Source organism: Stegodyphus dumicola, chromosome 11, assembly GCF_044657685.1.
Source record: "Stegodyphus dumicola isolate Sdum_Otavi_A_Nest chromosome 11, ASM4465768v1".
NCBI lineage: Eukaryota > Metazoa > Arthropoda > Arachnida > Araneae > Eresidae > Stegodyphus > Stegodyphus dumicola.
In genome coordinates this window covers 73,608,251-73,636,130 of record NC_140778.1, presented here as the reverse complement: position 1 = coordinate 73,636,130, position 27,880 = coordinate 73,608,251, and the positions used below count along the sequence as shown (strand labels likewise).

The window sequence follows — 27,880 nt, the reverse complement described above, 5'->3', positions numbered from 1 at the left end:
GCATGAGTTTTCGATGGAGGAATATTTTTCTCACGAAAAGATATTTTACGTTTGGAGTCAGAACGACGGCCAAGGACGAAGTGCATATTGTTCAGACCACAGCTTCCCCCATCGTCTATTACGAATCCTCGTCTCTCCATCTCCAGGAAAGAAGTTTTAACATAGGACGAAAATGAAGAAGAAAGATGTTTTAAGACCTTTCCAAAACTATGTCATTCCTCCGAAAACGTGCTGCCTCATCCTCACGATCCAGAAGAGCCTCTTTCTCGTGGATCGATGCCCGTGGACGCTTTGGAAACAAATAAAAAAACAGATTCTTTTTCAAACGCCGATGATGTTTCGAGAGGACCCACGGCCACTTTCTCCCATCCCTCCTTTAGATGATAAGTGCAGATGGATCAAACCGTCCTGGCCCGGAACGAGTCAACGGAAAGTAATCGAAATCATCACCATTGAAGATGAGGAGGAGGAGGAAAAAGAGGAAGAAGAAGAAGAGAAAAATTACCGATTAAAAAACGGTCGACTTATCGTAACATGCCTGACGGGGAAGATTTATCCAAGAACCTGGAATCTTCTTCTTCTCCAACGTGTCCAGAGATCATGGAGGTCGTCCAACTTCATCCGGCTCCAGAAGTTCCAACGTGTCCAAAGGTCATGGAAATAGAATCTCAGTCGGGTCCAGAAGCTTCAACATGTCCAAAAGTCATGGAGATAAAATCTCAGCCGGGTCCAGAAGTTCCAACGTGTCCAGAGGTCATGGAAATAGAATCTCAGCCGGGTTCAGACATCGTGGATCCTCCCACTCATCCTAAAGAGACTTCAAGAGTTTCAAGACAAATTGGGGAGGATCCAGCCTTTCCCGTATGGAAAGATTATATGGACTTACAAAGTTGGACGGATCCTGAAGAAGAAGAAGGAAATAATAATACGAATGGGTGGGTCAAAAATTGTTTAGATTAATTATCTTCGGATGAAATTGAACTGTTATGGGGTTGCATTTCTGAAATCCCATAGGAAATGTTGTCAACAAAAAAATAATTTTTTTGTAATAAATTGTGAGAGGGTCATGATAAAAATAAAAAAAAAATTATAGATACCAATCTTGGTAGTTTCCCAATTCAGAGAGAGAAGGTGTAAAGCGTTTCTTTTCCATTTTCAAGGATAAGAAGGATCTTAAAAAATGACTACCCAATTCAAAGAGAGAGCGTGTAGAGCGTTCATTTTTCAGTTTTCCAAGATGGGAGAGTCTCAAAATGGTTACCTAATTCAAAGAAAGAGGATGTAGAGCGTTCATTTCCATTCTCCAAGGTTAGAAGGAGGGGGGAAGAATCCTAAAAAAATATGACTTACCCATTTCAAAAAAGAGAGATTGTGTAGAGCATTCATTTCAGTTTTTTTTTCTCCCCAAGTTTGGGGGAGAAGGAGTCGCAAAATGGCGACCCATTTCAAAAGAGAGATTGTGTAGAGCATTCATTTCAGTTTTTTTTTCTCCCCAAGTTTGGGGGAGAAGGAGTCGCAAAATGGCGACCCATTTCAAAAGAGAGAGTGTATAGAGCGTTCATTTCAGTTTTTCCCACGTTTAGGGGGGAGGAGTAGCAAAATGGCGATCCATTTCAAAGACAGAGAGAAATCGGTGTAGAGCGTTCATTTTAATTTTTTTTCCAACGTTAGGGAGTCTAAAAATATGGTGATCCATTTCAATGAGAGAGAGAGATCGTGTAGATCGTTCATTTCCAGTTTTCCAAGGTTAAGGGGGGAATCCTCCAAAATGGCTACCCAATTCAGAAAAAACAGAGAGAGGGTATATAGAGTGTTCATTTCCATTCTTCAAGGTTAGAAGGTCCCGAAATACCTTCTAAATTCAAAGAGACAGAGAAAGATCGCGTAGAGCGTTCATTTCCCCCTCTCAATTCTCCAAAATCAGAGAGTCCGTTTCCCCCCCCCAAAAAAAAATGGTTTTCCGAATTCAGAAAAAAAAAAGCGGGGTGCAGACTTCCAAAGTCCCCCAAAAAATGGTTTCCCGTTTCAAATAGAGTGAGAGAAGCGTGGTAAGCGGTCATGTTCCGTTCTTCCAAGATGGGGAAAGAAGAAACACCTAGGATGGAAAGACAAGAAGGAAAGAGAGAAAAAAACGCTATCTTGTCATTTTCTGATAGGGTACCGGTGTTCGAATACTTTTTTGACCGATTGTACACATGCTCGCATGTGTTTCTGCGGGTTAACAGAGTAAAAAAACCTTTGGAGCCCCCACATGAAGGGCCCTTTTTGGTACTGCAGAGACCTCCGAAATATTTTCTTCTATCAATTAAAAATAAACAAGTTAGTATCTCTCTGGATAGGTTAAAACCAGCTTATGTGTTACAACCTAACGAACTTTTGTCTCCAACTTCAAAAAGTGATCATACATCTGTGCCAAGTAAGCAAACACCAGTGCCAAGCCAGCAACTAGAACAACCTAAAAAATCAACACGCTGTGGAAGACAAGTAAAACTTTAGGTTCGTTTCAATGATGTTATTGATTCTTCTTGAATTTATAACTCTTTTACATTAATTTAAAACTTAATTATGTTTTTCTTTGTGTACATTATTTCAATTTATATATTTGTATCAGTGTTATTTGTATAGATATTTGTATCTTCTCTCCCACCATGTTTTCAGAGTTACGTAACTTTGTTACTGGTAGGGGAGTGATGTAGGCAACAATTATTATTGGCCATAATAACTACAACTACTTCTACTAGATAATAACGACTTTCACTTCACCTTTAGTTTCAGTTTAGTTTCTAAGGTTGTCATGCCTGAAATCAATAAGGAGTTAGTGAGCGCTACAAAGAATGGAACAGCTTTAGTATAGGTCCTTTTGGCGAATTTTTGATTTGGCGACAAAATTTTGTCGCCGAGGCAGACCCGACAATGACGATTGGAAAAAATGGCGGATCGTCAACACAACCGTTCAACGAAAGATATATCTGGACTAAATAACATTCTTAAAACATAAGCTCTTGATTATATACTCCAAAAATTATCAAAGTAAAAATACCGTTTCGGGACTTTGTAAAAATAAACTCTTGATTATATTGCACAAAATATCACATTGACGGGGAGGATCGCCAATGAAACTAAATAACAATCTTAAAAAATTTTCTCTTGATTATAATATTGCACAAATTATCACATTTAAAGCGGAATGCCAACACAAATTAGATCTATACTAAATAACAATCTTAAAAAATAAACTCTTGATTATAATATTGCACAAATTATCACATTTAATCACGAGTACAATGGAAAGCAAATGTAAACATGAAATTTATCAAATCATACCCCACTAAAGGACATACCTAAAATTCTCCCAATTTACTTCCCTGATAATTTCCAGAAATGCAATAAACGCATTTATATTCTTCTCCTTGCACGAATGCCTAAACATGTACACAGCTAAATAAAACGAGAAGTCATTTTGCCGATTATAAGACGGCAAAGAACTTTTCACATGCCTCCATGTGCTTTCCATTGTGTTCGTGTGACACTCTGTCACAGGATCCTTAAAATGGATCGAGTGATTCACGTTTAAGTGATCAAAACCTTCCCTTGAAATAACGTCGTATGCCTTCCAGCAGTCACTGTAAATTAGTGTACCCGGTTCTATCCATTCTCTGATTGCATTTAATAATGTATCCTGTGTTCGATCGGGTACTGCAACTAGAAAAATCTTACCTGATCCTCTTTCCACCCCGCCAAAAACCCACTGACCCTCCACCCAATGCCCTCTATGATACTTCCTCTTGCCAAATTTAGATTCGTCAATTTCGACGATCCTGCCTACACCACCTATTTTCTCGGACGTCAGCTCAACGTGATCGAGATTCACTTCATTAACGAACTGACGTAAGAGTAGCTGACGAGAAGCCAAAATCGTCAACAATATCTCACGTTCGCGTCCCCCTAACTATTTCAAACGTTAAATGAAATATCTCTTCCAGCTTCAGCTTACTGCATGAAAACCAAGAGCCATATCTATAGGACTTTTGAGCCCCACAAACCTTTCCTTCGTTAACTTTCCTACAAATCCAAGCACAACCATCTGAAACGGTCTTTTTAGGACCAAGCTTCATAAGCCCTCCACACTTCAAACATACTAAATCGCTTTTCACTAAATCAGCTTCCCTCAAAAAGTCAAGAAATACATCCCCGTTGTTACACAAAGCCGTAACAAAATTCCTATTTGGAAACCCCTGTTTCCCTAAAGTTGGATTGTTATTGGAATAATTCCAACTAACCGTACTCTGTAGCAAACCCTGATACTTAATAAACACACTTAGAACGGAAGGCATACTGACAAAATAGAAAAAACTTACCTGAAATACAAACCATAAAAAATAATAAAAATCCCAATCGAACGATCCCGAGCTCACTGCACAGAAAAAAAAAAGGGGAGTACTGAACTGAAATCACGGACTCCTGCTTTAGGATTACCATAAATAAACAGTAAACAACAGGGTTACCATAATTTGTTATTAATCGCGCGAAAAGAAGTCGCCAAATAGAATCGCGCCAAAAAGGACTAATACTAAAGCTGTGCCCAAAGAATAATAAAGATGTCATATATGAAAAAAAATACATTCTTGCTTTTGCTTTTTGCCTTTTAAATTATTATAAAAAGAACTTTGCAAGCAACTACACAACTCGGAAGGCCATCTGTGTTGCATATGAATACAAAGGACTCCGCCCAATCCTGATTGAATTCTCGGTTTTCTTTTCAGTTCTCTTTTTTTACCAGCTGCCATGCTGACGGTGGAGCTGAAAAAATGAACAATAGTTCAAATTAACAGTACAGTATTAATGCTCAAATTTATCTCATCACGGTCATGTTAAGCGTAATTAACGATTATGATAAATAGAAGCTATTGAGAAATTAGGTACTTAAAAATATATTTTCTTATTTTTTAAGGGTTTTCATAATAAATTATTAATTTTTCTGTATGGAACTGGAGAGCCGCAGGTTGCCGACCCCTGGGGTAGACGCTTGTGTGTTTTGTTACTACAACTCAGAGAAATCTCGTGACGTGAGTATCGAATGTATCTTTAGTAAAGACTATTGATTGAGTAAGGTGTTTTTATTTTTCACAATGACGTCAAATGTTATCATTATTTCACTTGTATAAGCAACTATTAAGCACTAGCTATGAAATCTAAAATGAAAACTTTATCTAATAATAATGAAGCTTATATGATGAACTTCGTAAATTAACACCAAATTATGTAAATATTCTTGAGCGAGAAATGGAATTTCTACGTAATGTAAGAAATTGAATTTTACTGAAATGTGCCTGGAAATAAAGCCAGGCTCATGCAGTACATTAGATAAGCCTCGTGAACAATATATAGTAATATTTAATCAAAATAACTTTGCAAGCCAATGAAAATAATTGTCTAATATAAGTAGTTTGGGGTGAAATTCCGCTAACTGCCCTATTTTGAATTTTTGCAGAACATAAACATCATCCTGGTTTATGTAACAAGCTTATAGTCCCTGAGATAGATTATAGGGTTGATCTTTACATTATGGTAACTTGGCGTTTTTTTGGCGAATATTTGGCGACCAACTCTCCTACAGCAACCCTCTATTTTTTTTTCCCCGCCGCCATTTTGTCTTCACGAAGTAAAGACATGTTTCTTTTCTTTTTATCTACTGAACACTTCTTCCAACAATCTAGTAGCCGAATTACACTTATGCTAGAAATTTTATCAAACAAAACTGCTTAATCATGACAAATATTCACTGCAAAATTGGGAAAAAGTGCACAATACCATACTCCTTACGCGTTTTTCAAAATAACACATACACATAAACCATGTACACGGCGACTTATTTTTACTTAAAAAAACATCCCAGAATTGCACAAAAATGGCACTGCGCACACTCTTCACTATATCCATGTACACTGCTTTTTTCTCATAAATTAGAAAAATTTCACGAAAATACATGACAATTTTCTCAATCTTTAAACCCGGTAAAAAGAACATATATGAAATTACCTGATCGCGAAAAAGTATTTACCCTTTCCAAATATGAACATTTCCACATATAAAATAAATAAAATATCCAAAAAATTTTACCACTAAATCATCTATTACATTATACACGTCACCAACAAATTCATACCGCAAGCATTAGAAATATTTAGTATCAAATATTTAAATTATTTCCATGCACGTTTGCTTCAACTTAAACGTATACCAAATTCCTACAAACATAAAATTCACAAAATAACTATCATTTAATTAAAATATCCCTAAACCATGTACACGCTGACTTATTTTTACTTAAAAAAAATCCCAGAATTGCACAAAAATGGCATTGCGCACACCCTTCACTATATCCATGTACACTGCTTTTTTCTCATAAATTCGAAAAATTTCACGAAAATACATGACAATTTTCTCAATCTTTAAACCCGGTAAAAAGAACATATATGAAATTACCTGATCGCGAAAAAGTATTTACCCTTTCCAAATATGAACATTTCCACATATAAAATAAATAAAATATCCAAAAAATTTTACCACTAAATCATCTATTACATTATACACGTCACCAACAAATTCATACCGCAAGCATTAGAAATATTTAGTATCAAATATTTAAATTATTTCCATGCACGTTTATTTCAACTTAAACGTATACCAAATTCCTACAAACATAAAATTCACAAAATAACTATCATTTCATTAAAATATAATTAAATTCAAAAACACTACTTAAAATATAAATGAGCACATACATTAAATTAATAAAAATTACCTTACAATCCTAATTACTTTAAACTAAATCATTGCTAATAACAATTTTCCCAATAATACAAAATTCCTTTCCACCTTACATTTAGAACAATGCATAAAAATAATATCCTCAAATAATTAAAAATACTAACTTACCTAATCTTCTTCAGAATCTTGATTACGTGTCCGATAAACTTTTCTTGAGTTACGGCCATGGGATCCAAAAATTCACGAACACTGTTTCACACAACACAGAATAAACCAAATACAAAATTTCTAGATTTGTTCCCGATTTCCCCCCTTTTCCGATTCAAGAACCGTAATTCGTCCATTAATATCACATGACATATCCCATGATCTCTCATTTCCCTCACACAAAATAATGCGTAATCGGAACTGAGTACTGCTCACATTATTACCAAAGTCCCAGGTAGTAACCTTTATCGCCTCCAAAATGTCGCCAAACTACCAGTTACCGTATTGTAAAGATCAACCGATTATAGATTTATTTAACACACTCTTAGTATCGAGGAGAAGCTTTGTGTCTAGATGTGTGCAACTCATCTTTTGAAAGAAATATGGCGTTTGTAATAAGAGCTTATGGATACCCATACAAAAGAGAGAGGTAAAAGTTTACAATTGGGTGCCCCTTGTTTTTTGGTGATTCTTTTTTGACGCCAAGTTCGGCACCAGGATGGCACAATTTCAAGATGGCTGCTACACAAAACCAAAATAAGAAGTCAAAGAATTGCACAAACTCTGTGTCCATGTGTACATCGATCTGTTTTCACTTAAAAAAACATCCTAGAATTGCATAAACTAGGCATTGTGCACTGCCTTAAATTTGTCTATGTACACATCAATCTATTTTCATTTAAATAAAATCAGGAAGCTAAAACAAAGTTACAACTATCATGGTAACCAGAAATAAGGTTTCATTGCCAACATTTTTATAAAAAAATTGTCGCTAATTGAAGGGGGTTTAAATTTAATCAGTTATTCAGAAGAAAGTTTAGTTTAAACAAGCATATGCTTATTCCCACAGGAGAGAAGAATCAGGGAATGAAGTATCTTTTTCTTTAATTCATTCAAATTTATTTAAAAGAAAAGCTCACTTAAATATACATACACTTCACAGATGAGAGAAATCTTGTATATGTGAAGAATGTAAGAAATCATTTAATCAAAAAAGTCATTTAATCATGCATATGCATATTCACATAGCAGAGCAACCTTATATGTGTGAAGTGTGCCAGAAATCATTTAATCGATAAGATCTTTTAAACATGCATATGCATATTCACTTAGGAGAGAAACCTTATATGTGTGAAATATGTAAGAAGATGTTTCATGAAAAGTGTAGTTTAGAGAGGCATATGCTTATTCACTCAGGCGAGAAACCTTATATGTGTGAAGTATGTATGAAATCATTTAATCAAAAATCTACTTTAAACGTACATATGCATATTCACACGGGAGACAAACCTTATATGTGTGAAGTATGTAAGAAATCATTTTATCAAAAAGATAATTTAAATGTGCATATGCATATTCACTCAGGAGAGAAACCTTATATGTGTGAAGTATGTAAGAAGACATTCAGTGTAAAGGGTAGTTTAAAGCAGCATATGCTTATTCACACAGGAGAGAAACCTTATATGTGTGAAGTATGTAAGAAGACGTTCAGTGTAAAGGGTAGTTTAAAGCAGCATATGCTTATTCACACAGGAGAGAAACCTTATGTGTGTGAAGTATGTAAGAAATCATTTAATGTAAAGTCTGCTTTAAACGGGCATATGCGTATTCACACATCCGAGCAACCTTATACACCTTATATGTGTGAAGTATGCCACAAATCGTTTAATCAAAAATATCGTTTAAACGTACATATGCGTATTCACTCAGGGAAGAAACCTTATATGTGTGAAGTATGTAAGAAGATGTTAAGTGAAAAAAGTAATTTAAAGAAGCATATGCGTATTCACACATTAGAGAAACCTTATGTGTGTGAAGTATGTAAGAAGATGTTTAGTGAAAAGGGTAAATTAAATAGCCATCTACTTATTCACACTGGAGAAAAACGTTATATATGTGTGGTATGTAAGAAGACGTTTAGTGCAAAAAGTAGTTTAAATAAGCATCTGCTTATTCACACAGGTGAGAAACCTTATATGTGTGAAGTATGTAAGAAAATGTTTAGTGGAAAGGGTAATTTAAATAGCCATCTGCTTAGTCATACAGGAGAGAAGCCTTATATGTGTGAAGTATGTAAGAAAATGTTTAGTCGAAAGAGTAATTTAAATAGCCATCTGCTTAGTCATACAGGAGAGAAACCTTATATGTGTGAAGTATGTAAGAAAATGTTTAGTGGAAAGGGTAATTTAAATAGCCATCTGCTTAGTCATACAGGAGAGAAACCTTATATGTGTGAAGTATGTAAGAAATCATTTAAAAATAAAGCTGCTTTAAACATGCATATACGCACAAGAGAAAAATCTTTTATGTGTGAAGTGTGTAAGAAATCATTTAATCAAAGAATGAGTTTAAACAGGCATATGCTTATTCACACAGGAGTGAAATCTTTTATATGTGAAGTATGTAAGAAATCATTTAGTCAAAAAGCTCATTTAAAAGTGCATATGCGTATTCACACAGGAGAGAAACCTTATATGTGTGAAGTATGTAAGAAGACGTTTAGTGAAAAGCCTAGTTTAAACGGTCATATGCGTGTTCACACAGGGGAGAAACCTTATATGTGTGAAGTGTGTAAGAAATCATATAAACAAAAATATCGTTTAAACGTACATATGCGTTTTCACACAGGCGAGAAACCTTTTATGTGTGAAGTATGTAAGAAGACATTTAGTGATAAGGGTAATTTAAATGGTCATATGCTTATTCACACAGGAGAGAAACCTTATATGTGTGAATGATGTAAGAAATCATATAAACAAAAATATCGTTTAAACGTACATATGCATTTTCACTCAGGCGAGAAACCTTTTATGTGAAGTATGTAAGAAGACATTTAGTGATAAGGGTAATTTAAACAGTCATATGCTTATTCACACAGGAGAGAAACCTTATATGTGTGAAGTATGTAAGAAATCATTTAATAAAAAATCTACTTGAAACGTACATATGCGTAGTCACACAGGAGACAAACCTTATATGTGTGAAGTATGTAAGAAATCATTTAATCAAAAATCTACTTTAAACAAGCCTATGCATATTCACACAGGATAGAGACAGTGGCATAGTGAGCATAACTGCCACTGGGGCAAAATACCTTTTTGGTGCCCTCTCCCAAATCACTTATAGTGATATAATGTATAGAATTGTAGAGACATTAGGATTTTGTGAAAGCAGGAAAGAGAAAAAATACGCAACACCTTCGCCGGGAATCGAACCACAGATCTCTGCAAATACGCGGCCAGCGTTTAGACCACCTCACCACAAGGGCATGCCAAGAAGGCGGGAGAAATACCTTTTAGAATTTATTTGTAATAATAAAAAAATGCAAATAGTAATAAAATGCTGAATCTGCTATCAAATACTCTAAAATATGTTAAGAATAGTTAATACCAAACTACAGTATCATTGGATTCGGAAATCTATCTGTATCGGCTGATAAATCAGACCTACGATGATCTGGAATTAGTTAAAAATGTATTTTTTATTTTACATTGTGGGGATTCTTCACGGTGTAATTCTAAGTTAATGTTGAAAAGAACTGATAAGCGAAGAATAAACACTTGAGTTCGTGTGACAGGAAACAACAAGAGAGAGGGTAAAATAACCCCTTTATTACTCAAGTAAGATTTAACAGAACTCGTCTTGGAGACAATAAAGCCGAAACGTGGAATTGAACTTAAGAGACTAAAGCCTCGTTTCCACTACTGCATACGAACGCATTACGTCAATTCAAGACACGCCTACGGCATCCGTACATGTGTTTCCACTGCCGCGTATCGGTAGAATATTTTCATTTTTAGCTGCTAGGTGTCACTGTAATATTTTGGCTCCAAACAAGCAGTTTGCAAGTTACGACGCTGAACATCTGAATTTTTCCCGCTTAAGTGAGTATTGTTTGTTTTGGATTTGATGTGGATCCTGACGTAAAATGCAGAAAAGTTTTGTTTACTAAATTCCACGTTATTAGAAATTTTTATATCTGCTTATGAACTGTGAAAGTAAAGTATGCTAGTAATTTTTAGATAAGTAATGCATAGAAGCTGAAGTAAATTTTTAAAAAAAAATTTGCGTTTCTAGAAGCCTTAAATATTAGTGAAATAATATATATATTATTAAAACTAAAATGTACTGTTAGTGAAAAAATAAATAAATAAAATAAAATAGTTGGTACTTTAAAAATACAGAGCAACTGTAAAGAAAGGCTCACAATATTTACATAAAATTTGCTATGCTTGTATACCGCTGATTTTAGAGTTATAGCTGGATAATTTATTAGAAATCTCGTTTGTTTTAAAATGCACTATGGGCAGTTATATTTTATGCATAATCCATAAAATATTATTTTTAATTTAAAAATTAATTCATATCTCTTTTTATAGCAGAAGTTATAAAAATAAGCTTTTTCTCGTTATATATATGCACATTAGGTAAAGGAAATGGAAATATTTAATGAATTAATTCCTGTGCTTCTACTGGAGAGGACTGAATTTAAAAGGAAGTATTATAGTAATTTTTTGTAAAAAAATGTTTAGGGCATTAATACTGTTCGCTTACGTGTCAAACTATTACGCTACCAGGGTATCACGGACTCTAAAGAGACTACAGTCAAAAGTCGTTAATTCGGACACCCATAATCCGGACCTCAAAGCTATAAACTTTCTGCGCATGTGTCATCGCGCATAAGACTTTTACGGCTGCGAATATGCGTGTGCGCATGCGCATAATACATTTACGCTTGCGCGTTTAATGTATAACGGATGGCATAAGCTAAGCTAATATTATCTAATTCAGTTAATGTTGCAGATTGCGCTGTTCTTTAATCTTCGAATTGGATCAGGCTTATTATTTTTTGCAGACTGTTAGAGCAATTTTATAAAAGTAAGCTTGAACTTACGATTATGTCAAATAGAATTTCCGATATATATTTACTAATAGGTAAAGGATCTACAAAGCGAAAGTATGTTTAGAAGTCCATTAAACAAAAAGTGGAATTGCTGTAAAAAATGGATAAAGGCATATCCTTCGTTTCTCAAACCATTCCGAAATCTGTTTATCAATTTCACGCTGCTCTGCGGCCCAGGGGGGGGGGAATGCCGCGCCGCGCAATGAATTGCAAGTTAATCTGTCAGCACTATCCTTATCTTCAGGGCAGATGTTTTTATTTTATTTGTAATTCCTTACTTATAATTCCTTACTAAATGTAGTATTTCATCTCGATGTACTCCGTCTTTGGTATGATTTAAATCAAATTCCTCGTCATTATAATTCGCTTCCGATAAAGAACACAGTGACACAGAGGTTATTGAAAATGAAAAAGTTTTGTTTGACAAATTAGTCGGTATTCTCGACACAGCAATTGTAGGACTTGAACAGCGGAACTTTGTAACTGAAGAAGAAATTATATCTGTTTATAGAATTAAAGAGAAAGTATTATCACAGAAAACGAAGCAACTTAAACAACTTACATTGAAAGAAATGTTTAATAAAGTAAACAAATAAATATTAAGCTTTCTTTTTGTAAAATTTGATACCCTTTAGATCATAATTGTTCTTTATTTCATAAATTACAGTTTCATATTTTTAATTTTATAATTTCTGCATGCCATCTTACCAGATTTAAACTGATAATCTATAATCCAGAAAAAACGACAATTCGGAATTGCCGAAGTCCCTACGAGTGCAGATTAACGAATTTTGACTTTATTTTAAAGTATTCATTTATTTAATAAAACATCACTCAGGCATATAACATACAATTAATCTTCAATAAGCCTAACTAACTGCAGAAACATTTTTTCCTAATTGTATGAATTGCCTTGCTGCCACTCTCATGAAAGCAAACTAACAACAACTATAAGTGGCCAAAAAGTAAAAGTATTGTAAAATTATAAGTATAATTTAAGTAAAAAATTAAAGGAAAGTTAAGTACAAAATACAAACTACATTGTTTTGAAATCCAACAAATACTGTCTCACGTTAATTGGTAATGCAAGTTTAGAGCCGTAAACATCCCAGAGTCTGAGCACATGTATGTACATTTACATAAAAGTGAAATGAAAATATATATATATATGTACAGGGTTACAAAAGAATAAATACTAAAGTTAAATTTAATTTAAATAATTCTCTTGTGCCATTGCTGCAAGGAATGAAATTTGAATTTAATAAACATTCTCTATTCGTAAAAAGCAAATTTAAAGTTAATTAAATTTAAATGAAATTTAATGGAAACAAATAAATGATTAATTATTGCTGCGAACTAATCTACAATATCATTTAAATTCTGAGAGCATATGTAAATCAAGTACCAAAATCCATTTTATTCATAGATTTTGATATTTGCACTTGATTTACATACGTTCTCAGTATTTAAATGATAATGTAGATTAGTTCGCAGCAATAATTAATCATTTATTTGTTTACATTAAATTTAATTAACTTTAAATTTGCTTTTTACGAATAGAGAATGTTTATTAAATTAAAGTATATGTGTACAGGATAGGCTTTAAATTTGTATCATATAATTTTCAAAATTTTTTGCAGAGAAAACTTAAAGAAATAAGAGCATAAATAAAACAATATATTTAATGCATATAATAATAGAAATAAATTATAAAACACGAATGTAGATCAAATTGGAACGAAAAGCTGAGAAAGTTGCAGACAGGGTGAAAAAAGCGTATGGGATTCGAACTCGCGACCCCTAAAGTTAAACCTCCTTACCTTCAGCTTTACCACTGAGCTAGTATCACACGGGATTCGCATGCATATTTTGGCTTATATATATTATCAAGTAAATCAATTCTTAAAACTAAATTTTTTGGTCCTATTTCAGTCTGCTATCGTCCAGAAAATTCACAAGAGTTTGTTCTTCAACTTCTTGTACATTTTTTACAGAAAACATTATCTTTTAAAAAGGCGTTCTGATATAAGTTACACGGGCCACTAAAAATATATTTCATGTGCTTACAAATATATGTTAGCCAAAAAGACATATTTATCAATAAAGAAATGCAAATTGAACATACTCTTTAATGCAGTGGAATATTTAAAAAGCTATCAAATTTAATTTATAATAAACGTTTTTAATTTTTACCTGTTTCAAAAGAAAAGAATAACAAATCTTTTAATCATATCGGATTTGCTATAGCAGTTTGATATAGTCAGACATTCATTTTCATTAAAGATAAATGAGTAAGCAGAACTAGGAAATAATTGTTAGGACAAATTTTGGCTATTTCATGAACTTGGAATTATAATTTTTGCCGCTAATTTTCTTGAACACCTGATTTTATCTGCGAACAAGTTCTGTAGTTGCAGTTATCTTATTTTCCTTATCTGTTTTTAAATAAAATCAGCTGATTGCTCAGCACTCAGAATTTCTCGCTATGAATTAAGTATTTTATTTCTTATTTCATAGCTATACTTATTCAGAAATAAGCATTTTTTAGCAAAACATTCCTTCCCTAAGCGAGCCTTCATCGCTACTTCTGCCGCCATTAATTTTTGGTGACTACACCTGATTGCTCCTTTTTTACCACGTGACCCCAATGCATCCGCAGACATGTGGACAGAAGTTGAACATTGTTGAACTCCATCTGTACGTCATCCGTCACCGCACATCGACCGGATTGCAGATGTCAATCAAAGTCAGTTCGCTCGCTGATTGGAGAAACGCATACGCGCCGCAACGCATGCGCAGCAGTGGAAACGCGCCTTAAGAATTAAACTAAACTAATCTTAACTAAAGAGATATAGCTGAAGCTGTCAACATTCTAACAGATTTGGCCCCTTAACGTTATTTGACTGCGAAGCTATCAAGGGCCTAAAGTATGGCCGAGCGTAATAATAGCTTACGAGAAAGTAGTCTAAAAGGCAGACGCGTGCTGCCAGAATATCTGGTATATCTCTCTACTAGACAGTAGAACTTCGCGGTTAAATACCGCTCTTCCTCATTGGTATTCAGATGTGATTCTAAAACTACATTCTGGCCGGAAGGGGTAAGTTGAAGTTAAGAAGCAATAGGAAAGTAAATTCAACTCAAAATTTAACTGTTAATAAAATTAGCATAATCCTTACATCATATTTAATATAATTGTTTTTTAAAAGTACAATTTTTAAACAATTAAATGTTTAATATATATTATTAGATAAGTAGATATATTTTTTAATAATAATATAATATTATAATACATTAATATAGTTAATTACTAAGTTTTCTTGCCTTAGATGAAGCAAATTTATCAATTACTTCATCAGAGTCGATCATTTCAAATTTTTCTCTTTCCATATTTAAAAATGCTAGATGACATAGGGGAACTTCTCTCACCATTGATTATAAATAGTCAAAATTTGTTTTAATTTGCTGAACGAATGTACATAGATATGATAATGAAATGGTAAGGAGTATTTGAAGTTCGACTCTTAGGTTTGAAAAAACATTTTCTCCATAGATCTGTAATAGAGTTTTAGGTTCAGTTTCTTTTCTACTGTGGAGTAATATCTTGCAGTCACATTCACTGCTCGAAACGATTAGGGTATATTGTGAGTTCGGTATGAAATAACCATATAATCGACAATATTTTTAACAAAAGAAAATGGAGAAATTATAAAGGAAAATTATAACCTCTACAAAGTTGGGAATATGCAAATTTAGTCTGTGAGGTCAAAAACTATGCATTTTAGATAAGAAATAAGGAGCGACTTGCAGCATTCCTTTTGTAGTTGGGAGATTAAAAACAACTGACACGCGTTGAATGCTCTGTAGCAGTGAATATACGATGTCTCAGCAAGATGACTTAGTTGAAGTCAGGAAGGCCATCAGTCATTTACAAGAGAGTCAAATAAAACCCATAGTAGTGGAATCATTTAGTAGTTTCCCAAACTGGAAATTTAATTTTAACTATGACATAATCATTTAAAAAATGACATTTCCAGATTATGGAATCATCTTTGGAAGCTGGATATTTTTGAGAAATTTGTGACAAGGTCGTGCTATCATTTTAAAATAAAAAGCGGGAGCTGTATGTACATTTCGTTAAAAAAAAACTAAAAATATATCTCTATTTTAGAGAAATAAAGTGGTCAGAAAAAACGTTTTGTATGCGGAGATATTTAGTTGATGTATTGTAAACATTTTATTACACATTTTGCAGACAAATCAAGAAAATAAATAAATAATTATATTACAATAATTATTAATTTTTAAATATATTTGCCAGAAATTGATTTAAAAAACTGAAATTTTCGGGAAAATCTTGTTTGGAGATCATTTGGTGCCCCTCTGCGAGCGGCGCCAGGGGCATCATACACCCCCTTTCCCACCTCGCTACGCCACTGGATAGAAACCTTATATGTGAAAAGATGTTTAGTAAAAAGGGTAGTTTGAACAAACATATGCTTATTCACGTAGGAGAGAAACGTTATATGTGTGAAATCCAATTAATCAAAAAAGTAATTTAAACATGCAATATGCATATTCACACAGCAAAGAAACCTCATACGCTTAATTCACACTGGCAAGAAAATCTTTCTGTGTGATACATAAATGTTCATTCATTTTCATAAAGAGGATTTAAGTATGGATATAAACATAGGAGAGAAATGCTACGAGTTACGCATATAACAAGCCATTTAGAGCAATGAAGAAAATGTATGTCGGATCTACACAGAAGAGAAGCCTCCAATGTTTTGAATATATGTTAGAAACAACTTTTGCAGTAAGATACGTGTCTGTGCAGCTGGAAAATGTCATTTGAGGATTATGTCTGGATTTTTCTCACCAGCTGACAGAATAATTTAGGTACAGCAAATTTCTTAGAATTTAGAGAGGCAAGTCTGAATAGCATAAATCCTACTTGTTACTCTGTGGGAGAAACATAAATTCTCATTTGATGAAAATAAATTATAAACCATTTATTTGTTTCCACGAGATAAAACCTTTTTTAAGATATTTTTACATGACAATAAATGTTTATATCTGCTGCATAATGAAGTCTGGATAAGAACTTCAAAAACTGAAATTCTAAAAGGTGGCTAAATGTTTTATCTTATCGGTATGCTGTAAATTATATGTGATTTGCGTTAAACTTAACTGTTTCTGAATTCCACACACGAATTACAGCTGTGCCATTACAGATAGAATACCATTCTTGGTGCTTGTCATGGAAACTGTATTAGGTATTTACACTCGTCATGAACAAGTACTGGAGACCATGCCTATTTGGCTCCAGTATCAAATGTGGCAGTGTATAAAATTTACAAAGTTAGTGCAATGTGCAATGTGCGTATTCACACAGCAGAGAAACCTCATACTCTTATTTACACTGGAGAGAAAATCTTTGTGTGTGGTATGTAAATGGTCATTCATTTTCATAAAGTGGATTCAAATATGATGTAAACACAGGAGAAAAATGTTATGAGTTATTTATGTAACAAGCCATTTAGAGCAATGAAGAAAATGTGTCTCTGATCTACACGGAAGAGAAGCCTCCAATTTTTTGAACATATGTTAGAAACATGTTTTACTTACTTTTGCAGTATGTACTTGTCTGTGCAGCCAGAAAATGTCATTTGAGTTCACGTCTGGATTTTTCTGCCCAGTTGACAGAATAATTTAGGTACAACAAATTTCTTAAGAGTTTAGAGAGGCTAGTCTGAATAGCATAAATCCTACTTGTTACTCTGTGGGAAAAACATAAATTCTCATTTAAAGAAAATAAATTATAAACCATTTATTTGTTTCCACAAGATGAAATCATTTTCAAGATATTTTTACATTATAATAAGTGTTTATATCTGCTGCATAATGAAGTCTGGATAAGAACTTCAAAAATTGAAATTCTAAAAGGTGGTTAAATGTTTCATCCGAATACGTATGCTGTAAATTATATGTGTTTTGTGTTAAACTTAACTGTTTATGAATTTCACGCACGAATTACAGCTTTGCCATTACAGATAGCAATACCATTCTTGGTGCTTGTCATGAAAACTTTATTAGGTATTTCCACTTGCCATGAACAAGTACTGGAGATCATGCCTATTTGGCTCCAGTATCAAATGTGTCCATGTATAAAATTTACAAAATTAGCGCAGCATTCCATAGCAATATTAAAAAGGCAAAATGAAATCTCCGACATTTTCAGTCAAAACTTGGACATACTAAATTGAACAATCCCAAGTGTGTAGAAGTGTATAAGAAGGAAGTTGGGATACATAATTTCTCTGCAGGTAAGAAATCTATGCATAATAGATATTTATTTTGAAAACTTTTATATTTTTTTCACGTAATAGTTTAAGAAAGATAAAATAATTCATTTGTATTTTCTGCAATATTATTACAATAGAGAATCTGTAATAATATTGTCTGTGTAATGTGGACGTCCATAATCTGGAATGATCTATAATCCGGACCTCAAAGCTACAAACTTTCTGCTTATGCTTAGCGTTTACGCATGTGCATAATACATTTATGCATGTGCATATGCGTTTACACATGTGCATTTAATGTATAACAGACGGCATAAGCTAGGCTAAAATTATCTAATTGTCTATTTCAGTTAATGTTGCAGATTGCTTTGTTCTTTAATCTTCTAAAGAGGCTATCACTTCTAGGGACGCGCACGGCTACCCGGGACAATTCCGAGAAACATGATTTTAGTAGCACTGTTTTAAGCGGGAGGCTTCCAAGAAATGTTTCGTTTAGCTAGGAGGAACATGTCCCGGCTACAAGCAACATTTTAAAACTTTTCGGAAAATGTTCCGGCTGGAGACGTGTTCCTCAACCGTTCAACGAATCAGACGAAAGTTCTGCCTCTGAAGGATCACGGATAACTTTCAATACGGCGATGACTCTCATTGTGAAGTCATGGATGGTGGAAATAGAGGCTGATTTAATTATTGCTGTTTTGTTGTAATATAACTGCTTGAGTCATTTTTAAAATGTTTATATATTCATTAAATATATAATCATAGAAATTTCAGAGTTGACAGTATTTTTACGACGTTCTTGCAGTTCGGATTTGTTTACAAATTGTTCGTCGGCAAAAGTTTGCCTAATTTGTCGTATTTCATGCTGATCGTGTATTATCACTGTTATATAATATAATTTTATTTCTTAAATTTAAGTTGAATAATTTTTTTTAAATCCATTTGTATATGTGTGGCTTCTCTCCTAATTACTTATCTTTTAAATTGTTAATTGCATTATCAGTGACACATTTTAAACAGCATAAAAGATGCATAAAAAAGAAAGCATAGCTTATGTAATAATGAGAATATTCATTAAATTTGCCTATTATTTTCATGTTAGTAATGAAATACTTTTTGGATTATAAATACATTTGAAACTATACTTATATTGTAAATTGAAACATTGGAAATTTATGGATTTATTATTATGCATGATGAAAAACATTTGTATATACATTCATTAATATAAATATTATTCTTCACATTAATACTAATAAATATATATTAACAACTTCTAAACCATCGCATCTCTCTATCTGTATGGAAATGACTTATTGGATGTGTATATATATGTATGTATGAATACAAAATGAGCATTGCCAAAAAGTTTATTTGAAGTTACTTATTCATATTGTAGAGAGAGTACTATTTTTTGGAAGCCAGAGAAATGAAAAATTAGCAACCCCCTTCGCCGGGAATCGAACCACGGACCTCTGGAATACCGGCCCAGCGTGCAGAACCACTACACCACGAAGGCATGCTAGAAAAGTGGGAGAAATACCTTATATACTCCCCTTTTTAAAGGGCGACTGGTGTTTTCAGGCGACCCAATCGCCAAATCCTGGGTGTGGAGAAACCTCATCCAATATCCTTTTAGTTCGGGCGCCACTGTAGAGACATTTTGATTTTTTTTTTTTTTTTTTTTTTTGAAAGCCGGAGAAATAGAAAATTAGCAACCGCGTTCACCGGGAATCGAACTACGGACCTCTGGAATACCGGCCCAGTGTGCAAAACCACTACACCACGAAGGTACACTAGGAAAGTGGGAGAAATACCTTGTAATATAACAAATAATTCATATAACGATCATGTAATTGGCAGCAACTGTAGTCATCTTCTTTGCAAATTATTATGGATATATAGTAATCAGTTGAAAAATAATTGATGAGTATGTGAGTACTTGTTATTGGGTTAATTCATAATTATATCATATGTATGATCTACGTAATATAAACATGACTAATAAATAATACGAAATGTAACAGTTGTGCATTTATAATATTTGATTACTTAAAACAGTGCACAACTGATTATCACCTTCATGTCTGTGTAGATAAGGAATTGTACTTTTCAATTAAGTGAGCGGGCCTACTAGTGGCTGAAGCGTCGTTGAACATTGGTAGTTCTGTCTCAGGTTACAATGCCACGAACGGGCTGGCTACATGGGCGTTTTCTTGGTTTTCCCCATTTGTAACTGGTATACGAGCCAGTTTTAAAAAATCTTCTACAAAGGGATCCCTCCTGTTAGGCAGATATCCCTCAAGGCTTTGCCGTAATCACATAAAACAGACTCATGATGTGCACCACCTAATTTCTAGAGTTGGTATAATTAATGTGTTTTAGGTCTATTACCGAGTGTTCTATGAAACAGTAAACAACTCGCACATGTTTGATTGCTTGCTCATGTACTCATATGCTTTATTTGATCTTCATTTTACTGAATAGTATCTACTGGCTGTGATGATGTAAATATCAGCCATATAGATTTTTATCATGGAAGGTCTATTTTTTTTTTTTTTTTTTTTTTTTTTTTTGTCTGTTTGTTTGTTTGAATGGGCAGAACAGTAATTATGAGCCATAAAGTTAGTCAAGAAAATGCTTTCACCAGGTCACAAATTTTCCAGTGAGCAATGAAATTTTCATTGGAATGCAGACAACAGAAAATACACATTAAGTAATGTCTGATAAATAGACTTATCCAGCACATGTTTTAAACTATTCTTAATGTATACAGAATTTGGCTATTACTGATGTAATTGATTACTATAATCAGAAGTCTGTTTATCTGTTACTTGAAGTGCCAGAGTGAAGATCAAAGTGATTAACTTGATAGCAATCACCTTTCTATTATCTTCCATTACTAACAATAAAGTTTAAAACGAAAAGAGTGTGAGCAATACAAAACAAGACAGCAAATGTCGCTTGAAATGAAACGTTACTTTCGCCAATCTGAGCGATAACTCATTCTTGTTTGGCTTTCAGCCTGTTTACAAAGTGAAGATGGTAACCCTATTTCGCCAAAGAGCATTTCTCAGAACTGTTCTACCAAACGTTTTGTTCCCGCAATAAATATCGTATGTGATAAGGGTTTAATTGGATCCGGCTTATTATTTTTTGCAGACTGTTAGAGAAATTTTATAAAACATAAGCTTGAACTTTCGATTATGTCAAAAAGAGTTTCCGATTCTGGAGCTGCCAAAGGATCTACAAAGCGAAAGCATGTTTCGATGTCCATCAAACAAAAAGTGGAGTTGCTGCAAAAAATGGATAATGTCATGAAGAAAGTGACTGAGAGGTTAGTGAAAATGAAAAAATTTCGATGGACAAGTTAGTCGGTATTCTCAGGACAGCAATGACAGGACTTGAAGAGCGAACTTTTTAACTGAACAAGAAATTATGTCTGTTTATAGAATTAAAGAGAAAGTATTAGCACATAAAATGAAGCAACTTACACAACTTACATTGAAAAAAATGTTTAATAAAGTAAACAAATAAATATTAAGCTTTTTTTTTTCTTTTTTCTTTTTTTTTTTCTTTCTTTCTTTCTTTTTTTTTTTTTGTAAATTTTGATACCCTATAGATCATAATTGCTCTTTATTTCATAAATTACGGTTTCATATTTTTAATTTTATAATTCCTGCATGCCATCTTACCAGATTTAAATTGATGATCTATAATCCGGAAAAACCCCTAGTGCGGAATCGCCGAAGTCCCGATGAGTCCGGATTAAAGACTTTGTACTGTTAAAGATAAAATTGTTCTTTTCCATTTTGGCTCTGAAAAATAAAATAAAATAATAAATGCTATAAAGCACATATTTAAAAAAATAAACGAGTTAATAAATGCCATACTCAGTAGCTGTTTTGCTAGGTTTTTCGGAAGTACTGAGCAAAAGCAAAGATGTTACTTTAATTATTTTAAGATTAGTTTCATTTCTCTTCTTTAATATTTTTTTATGATAACTATATACTGTGTAACTGTTTCTATATATTTAAGTGTGTATCAGTTTTCTCTGTAAAATTCAGTTTACACTTTTCTGATTTCTTTTTTTTTTTTTTTTTTTTCAAAATTCGCAAGTTTTGTGTCTGTTTGCTCGCACAGAGTTTGTATGGATGTCTTTTCAATTTTAGAACTGGCATACTCAGGATTTAAAGGCATATGATTAAGTCTTCTTGATATTATCATTTAATGGATGCATTTTGTCAGAAATTTGTGATGAATAACTTATTTTTTGGAGAACTTTTTGAAGAACATTGAAAACAGAACTATTTGAATTTTCTACTTTTGATTCTGAAAGTTGGTCTCTTAACATGTTTATGTTCTCTTTACTTTTTCTTCGTTAGACACAAGTATGGAAAGTTGCAAAAATGTTTCTAATTTTATTACATGGGCAGCTATCTGTACAAAAGAATTTTTTCTGCTAATAAAGATAAAGTTATGTCAGTTTATAGATGTCTCAGTGCCTTACAGTGTGCCAACACAAGGTGTTTTTCCTTCTGGTTCTTCCTAAATGGGTCCTAAGTTCTGCTGCCCAGTCTTTCCTTAAATTCTAAAATTTTTGCTGTCTCTAAAATCCGAGTTCCTGTCCTAAATTCTAAACTTTTATCATCCCAGAATTCTGTTGTTTGCTGATTTACTAAATTTTAAAAATTCTCCTGTTTTCCCTGACCATATCATTTTATATTTATGGTCAAATTATTGAAGAGAAAAAAAATTGATACATTCTAAGTACTCTTTGATACATTCTAAGTACATATAGCTTTTTAGAGTAATGGCAACTTTTAATTCAGTCCGAAAATTCTAAAATGAAGGAAAAAAGAAAATGATTGCTTAAAAAGGAAGAGCATTGTTCTTCAAAGTCATGTTGTTAGAACATTAACAAATTAGGAGATGAAGAACAAATGAATATCAACACTGATTTATTTATAGAGACAAACTTAAAAAATGTGCTAAAAAGAAGGGAACTCTAAATTAGCTAAAATATTTATAAAAGTTTCAGATTAAAAAAGCATGTAAATATTTTACTGTGTGTTCTTGCTACAAAACATATGTGTGTATTTAATTATGGCAAAGCACATGAGGGCTATCTGCCTAAGGGAAGGGATGCCTTCCTGGAGGACTTTGTAAGGGAAACTGGCTCGTATACACGTTACACATGGGGTAAACCACGAAAACGCCCATGCAGCCAGTCCGTTTGTGGGATTCGAACCACGGAACATATGTTTTTTATAGCTTTTAATGTATAACTATCGTAATATCATTCTGGAATCAATGTCATAAATTATATGTGTAATGGTCTTTTATTTTAACCCTTTCAGGACAGGGGTCTCATGTATGCGTTCCCTACAAAAGTCTCTCAAAGTTGGATATCCCACCCAAGCAGCGCTGGAGAACTAACACAAGGGAGGAGGATGTGTATATACATTTTAAGCTAAAACATGTTTTAAAGACTACTAGATGGCATCATGTGTCCATTACTTTTGAATTGAATGTAGTTTTAGGATTCTGACCTTCAGTTTCATCATATACTCTGTAACATAGGTTTCGGTTGTTGTAGGGGAGGAGACAAAGCTTAATGTAAACAGAGCTCATCTCTTTAACTCGCCACGAAATATAAATGTTTGTGTTTCTGATTATCCTTTTAGTTATTCTTTTTTTGCTACTCTTTAAAGTCTTTCATGGGTTACTATGTCGGGTTGTATTATGCTTTGGTTTTATCCCTTATATTTCATGTACTTCAAGGTGCATGATGCCTTTGAAAGTCAAGAAAAGCAAAAAGTGAAATTTTTTGGAAGCCAAAATAAATAAATAAATAAAATAAAAAGAAGAACCTGCTGTGTGCTGTCCAATGATATGCTAAAGTGCTGGGAAGCACTACTTTAAAGAATACTTTAAATATGTTAACTGACTTGTTAGTTGGGGCGAGAAAAAGTGTCATTCGTTTAGGAGGGTGCAAGTGCACATCCCTGCACCCACCTGGCTACGCCCATGATAGAAAGGATATGAAATTGGATGCTTTCAATGCAATGAATTTTATTTTCTTAGTCATTAGCAATTTAAATTCTTGTTATTTAAAATGATTCAATAGGGCAGTTGTTAAATACACAGATAGTTCATTTACTGCTAAGTATTTTATTTTATTTTCGTTTTATTATATTTATTTATTTTGTGTGCATATGTGTTTGGGACAAATAATCAAGAAAATTACCGATTGAACGGAAGTATAAAATTAGAGAATTTAATAGAATGCAAAAGTTACATAGCCCATTAGTGGGCAGAATGTTTAAGATTGCTCAACAGTGCTAGTTTGACATAGGTTAGAATATCAGAGAACAAGCTGAATGAGGTTTTGTGGTTTTCCTTATGTATAAGGTAAATACAAACCAGTTTTGCCATAGAAAGTCCTTCACAAATGGGATGGCATCTGTTCCCTTAGACCAGTTTCTTAAACTGTGTGTCGCGGGACGCATAATGGCAGACCGCACATTGAGTTGAACAGTGTTAAGCGAATTTCGCTTACTGCGCATGCTTGATGGTATACCTTTGGCGCGGGGAGAAATATTGGCGACTTCAAGCAACCCTACGCTAGCTTATTCGTGATCTTCATGGCTGTCGAGTGTGGTCGTGATGTTTACAATTGCAATGTTGTGGAACTTTGTTTATTAGTTATTTTAACGTCCATACCAATTGCACTTGCTTATTTTTCTAATATATGTGTCATTTTAATTTGTCTAACAGTGCATTTAATAATTGTTAACATATATTGTGCTTAATAATTCGTTATTTAGATGTAATTTTTTTACATGTTATAATTCTCAGTAATGTAAACTGGATTTTCCCGCTTAGTTTGTTAACGTATATTCGCGCTTTTATTTTCTTATTTCAAAGAATTAAATAAACAGCATTAAGGAATTGTAAAATTTCTTCAATGTTATTTACAAACATTTGCTATATTCTTTGCGTATGTACGAATGGAACGTGTGGTAAATTCTGAATTGTTTTTATTCCTTAAAAGTATAATGAATAAATTTCCAACTAATATATTCTAAATTTCAGTCTTTTTCTGAGCGAAAATTCGTACAGTTCCAATGTAAAGTGCAGAATTTCATAAGTATAACATCTTACATTTTGAATGCAAACACTGCTTCACATTATTTCATAATAATTATTTACATCTCCTCCCTCTATGCCTGTATCAATTTTTTCATCGGTTATTTATCAATAATTCCTGGTAGAATTAGAAATATATTATTAGAAAAGATTTTTCCTGTATCATCTGCAAGGAACAGAAATTTAAAGCGATGAATTATTGGAATGAATTTTAGTCAGTATTTGAAGTTATTTAGAATTCCACTGCAGTGGAAAATATGTTATTTAGATTTCTGTTGCATTAAAAATTATTTAAAAGCTGCGTAGAAATATTATTTTGAAATGTAAAAATTTTAAGTAGCAAAATTAAAACTATTTAAAAAGTAGCTATTGTCATTGATGATAGATTAATTGACTTGTCAAGGGAAATAAACAAAGACTTCAGTACATAAACAATATATTTTTTTTATTCTGGAGGGTGAACATTGTTATTAATGGTGATATAATCAAATAAATAAAGAATCTGCAAGTGAAACATATTTTACCATTTCTTTGAATTTAGATATTTTTCCGAATATTCCAAGCATTTAAAAGAAATATATTTCACAACATTTTATATATTTTGTAACTGTGAATGTATTCGTACTCAATATCTGCAGAAACACATATTTCGGTCTGTGATTTAGCTGGCTTAGTAAATAAAGAAATAATTTTTTCTTTAATATTAACAAATGATTTTATATTAATAAGAAATTGGTACATTTGTAATCCCCCCCCCAAAAAAATTCTTTAAGACTGGCAAATACGTACATAAATTTGATTCCCCCCCCCAGTATGTGTGACGAGTACGTTCCATTAGACTTTGTGATTATTTTGTAACAGCTCTACTTATTGCCAAAATTGGGTCTTTATGCATATATATATATAATGCATACAACATGCATGCAAAGTTATGATAACTGTTAATATATCATAATTGACTAAACATTACGAATACTGTTTCTCTTTCAAGATATGTACTTTCAAATGTTTTCATAACAACTTCTGTATTTATTTAGAAAAAATTCTACTGATAAAATACTACACACAGAAATATTTTTAAAATGGTGTTTAAGAATGCTGTTGATTTTTCAGAGACTTGAACAGAAAAAGAAATGCCATTAGAAATGCTCAAATGCCAAATTAAAATATTTGATCATAAAACAAAACTTATTTTCGAACTTGAAGATTGATTATCAAGGATAAGTTAATGTTTAATAAAAGAATTTCATGAAAACAACCTAAATTTGAAATACAATGAAAATAGTAGATTTTATTTTACCAAAATAGCTTAGTACAATGATTTTGTCAATGTATTCTTTATGTTTATTTATGAAAAATTAACAGAATGTAACCTATGTTATGAATATAAAGGTAATTTTTATTTTTAACTCTCACTAATTAAATATAAAACATTTACAAAAGTTTGAATATTTAGTGTAAAATTCGATTTTTCATTATTAAGATTAAATGCCCTTTCCACCGATTACTTTTCTTGATTTACTAAATCTCCTTTTGGTCTTTCTTACACCTTATACGAGTTTCACCCACTTTGGTAATATATACTGTGTGAGAACTCTGCAAAACTTAAAGCGACTTCTCATTATGTTTTGGAAATTACAACAGAGGTTTGGAATAGGTGTAAAAAACCCTTTTATAGACTCAGACAAATTAACAGAGTGCACAGCTTGTTCATACAGAATCAGCCAGCATTTATGGCGTAAATCAAAAGTAACGAAATGAATTCAAATAAGTAAATTTTAGTTAGTCCGAAGGCTACACAGAAAGAAACTGCACAAATTGTCTCAGACCTAATATTGTAGTATGATATTCAAATAGATTCTACCATCTAAAATCTGCCCTTTCAATACTACTACTTTCCACCTCATTCGAATACACTCAAAATTAGCATTCTGGCAGGAAAATGGAAGGAAAGACAGAAAAGCTAATCATCATAAAATAGCTGGTTAATAAAAATAAATGAAAACTCTACAACCTCAATTCACTATTTTAATTTAGCCATTTTCATTTTTATGCAGCCTTTATATCGAAGTATGCATTTGTTTTGGTGTCAATAAACTTCTTTCATTTTTTACCCAATTACATAACATCACATGCAACAGCTGTAAATATGAAAAACACATGCATATATCCAGCAGCATGCTAATCTCTTTTGAATATATGGTGTCTGTCATCTATAAAAGGAAATTGTAAATTCAAAATATAAGATGTGAACATAGGTCTCCTGTTGGTTAATATAAGAGGTCCTACAAATAATAATTAAAAACAAACACTGTGTAGAGAGTCAAAAGCATAACGCAGAAACTTGTTGAAAAATTAACGTGTATATCACTTTGCCCGAGTGTTATGGTCAGAATCCCATTCTGTATAATAATATATGCATTTGACATTATTAGGTATTGCTAATTAAATTAACATTTAAATACTTCAATGAAATATTAAGAAAAAGTTATGAATACTGCTTACTGTATGATATGAATTTTTTAAAAGTGAGCTAATTAAT

The 27,880-nt window shown here is 32.7% G+C and overlaps 2 long non-coding RNA genes and 1 pseudogene across 2 annotated transcripts; 2 read left to right on the top strand and 1 right to left on the bottom strand.

The window, feature by feature from the left end:
• Positions 1-4,665: 4,665 nt before the first annotated feature.
• Positions 4,666-24,724, bottom strand: LOC146994103 (uncharacterized). The gene is made up of 3 exons (XR_015044011.1): positions 24,613-24,724; positions 21,882-22,004; positions 4,666-4,800 (listed from the first exon to the last, which is right to left on the bottom strand). It is a non-coding gene; the product is annotated as an uncharacterized LOC146994103 (long non-coding RNA).
• Positions 4,692-25,639, top strand: LOC146994102 (uncharacterized). Its single transcript, XR_015044010.1, has 2 exons — positions 4,692-5,066; positions 23,547-25,639. It is a non-coding gene; the product is annotated as an uncharacterized LOC146994102 (long non-coding RNA).
• LOC146994104 (uncharacterized) lies at positions 6,645-10,846 on the top strand (annotated as a pseudogene).
• Positions 25,640-27,880: the final 2,241 nt, after the last annotated feature.